Source organism: Belonocnema kinseyi, chromosome 10 (genome assembly GCF_010883055.1).
Source record: "Belonocnema kinseyi isolate 2016_QV_RU_SX_M_011 chromosome 10, B_treatae_v1, whole genome shotgun sequence".
Classification (NCBI taxonomy): domain Eukaryota; kingdom Metazoa; phylum Arthropoda; class Insecta; order Hymenoptera; family Cynipidae; genus Belonocnema; species Belonocnema kinseyi.
Genome location: NC_046666.1, coordinates 14195918 through 14198638, shown reverse-complemented (window position 1 = coordinate 14198638; position 2721 = coordinate 14195918).

Genomic DNA, 2721 nt, shown 5'->3' with positions numbered 1-2721 from the left:
CGATTTCGCTGGAAGCGGGTGCAATTTTTCAGATTAGCACCCGCTCCCGGCGAAATCCTGCGGTTGTCCTTATGACAAATTTTTAAATATATATATATATATGTATATTCCGATTGGTAACGAAGCTAGCGGCCCTCACTGTTCACGTTCTTTCTCCCAAATTCAGTCCAAGGTTATTTGAAGGCAACCCGGATACTGGACTAAAAGCGAGAGTTGGGTGTATTTAAAGAATCTTTTTTTTTTAATATGAGGTTCTTCTTTCCAATTGTACACTAGGGTGGTCCAAAAATGCATTACAAAATTTTTTTTTATTCTGAATGGCAAGTCACCTCCCTTACTCGAAGTTTCCGTTTCCGGAGAAACGAAATCCGTATTAGCAAGGGAACATTTTTGAGTTTCGAAAAACTGCTCTTTGCTTTTTGAAAGCCATAAATGTCATTCTAAAGAAGTTATTCTAAAATGTTTTACTGAAAAGATCTACAAGTTTGTTATAAAACGGTTTTGATAGGACGCGCAATTTTTCTTTTAGTTATGACGGCCATAATTGAAACTGAAAAAAATAAAAGAAAAAGAAAATTTTTGTTTATATGACACAGGGTAAAAAAATAATAAATAGATAGGTTGTTAACAAAACAATAGATAAATTTTATTTATTCATTATTTGTTGACAGGATCAGTACTTAACTTTTTCATCTTAAAATATAACATTTGAAATAGAATAATTAAATCAGGAAAAAAACACACAGGTTACGAAAAAAATAATTTGACTAAAGTTGTCACCCAAAAAAGATCTATTTATTTGTTATTAATAATTTTTCGATGGAAAGCGTAGTTTTTGGTTTTGTATTCTAAAGAATTGAATTAAAAAATAAAAAACTAAATTGTTTGACTGACGATACAACCTATACAAAATCAGTAGACAAAAGTTGCTCACTCAAAAAGAGTTAAAGATTTATCAAAATTAGTTTTTTGATGAGATGCGTAGTTTGCTTTCAGTCGTAAAAAATAACGTTGAAAATAAAAATAAACCATGAAAGTTTTTGAAAACGATAACAGGTACGAAAAAAGATTATTACGGACAAATTTTTCACCCCATAAAGAATCTAAAAATTTAATACTTATAATTTTTGATAGAACGATTAGATTTTCGTTTAATCCTAAAAAATAAGATTAGAAAGAAAAAAACTTTTTGAATTTCATCCAAAATGGTTGGCTAAGGAACTCGTTCTCATATTTCATTCCTCAAACACATGTAACAAAGCTTAATTAGATCTGATTAGTCTTCCGTCAGTTATCGTTGTCGCTACTTTAAAAAAATAGTTTCTTTCTGACTTAGTGGGTCTTAAACCGTGAAGATTTGATGAAAATCGATCAAGTTAAAGTTTTCATAAAACCGATACCTTCTTATTATGATAAGAATATAATTATGTCATTTTCAATATACAGGGTGGACGCGCTAGGGCTTACATGCATGGTGAATCGAATGCTACCCGAATTGCGCAATAGCAGAGGAAAAGCCATTATACAGGGGTATTTTCATATTTATCGCCTTTAAAGTTGCATTCTGATCGGTCATTCGGTCAAGTCCGTGCATCTTCGGATCAAGTTTATCATAGTTTCCATGGTTGCGTTCGAAACTTCAAATGGATACAAGCGTCAAAGCAATATAGGTTATGTTAGATAATAATTACAAATAATAAAAGTGTTTAATTAATATTAAAATGTGACATGTAAACTGAAAAGTAAACGTCAATTTTTTTCTGTGCCAATAACATTATGGAATGTCTGCTGAGTGACAAATACTATAAAATAGTAATAATATTCTGCGCTTCCAGTGGGCTAAGAGTGAATTGTGTTTATCGCTTATTTACGGCATAAGAACAGGTATGTTATGAATAGACAGGATAAGTTTTAAATAAAGCGAATAAAATATTACATGCGTAAACTTTAAATTGACATTAACTACATTTACTTACAGCGATTAGGGCAAACAAGTGAATCTGAACATAACCTCGAAATGATGACAGGTTGGCCCGGCATATTTATTATACTTTCGATTGATTATTCTTTACCAAAGAAATGCTTGGTGGTTTTGTATGTTTATCACTGACAGTGTCAACAGTAATAATTTAAATAATAATTGCTAATTAACAATTTAAGAATCATTACTTATTAATCATTTTAATAAGTTGAACATTATTTCTGAATTTAAAATCTGATTACCATTGTTTTTTACACAGATCGATCCTAGGAGAAATACACACCAGGAAATGCAGATAGAATTGTGGCATTTTAATAAACATTGTTAAAAAATCATTATCTCTGGACCTTATCTCAAGACTGGGGATTGATCAGCCTAAAATTAATTATCTGAGTCATTTTAATGGTATAGGAGTATCAAAAAGATTTCTCGAAACAGTTTAACTTACCCGAGTTTCAATTGATACAATTTTTGAGGACTTTTTTATTTTAGAAAATGTTTTCTCTGGACCTCATCTCAAAATTTTGTTCGATCAACCAATAAAATAAATTAAACACTTGTTCGTGTTTGGATTGTACCAGTAATAAATGTAAAAGAGAAATTTTAGGCCGATATTTACATTTGAATTTTTTTTTAATTATTCTATTTTCGAACTTGCTATATCTGGATCTGATTTCCAAATTGGCATTTGAACAGCACCTAAAATCAATTTTAAGTAATTTTGAAGGTATCGGTTTTTC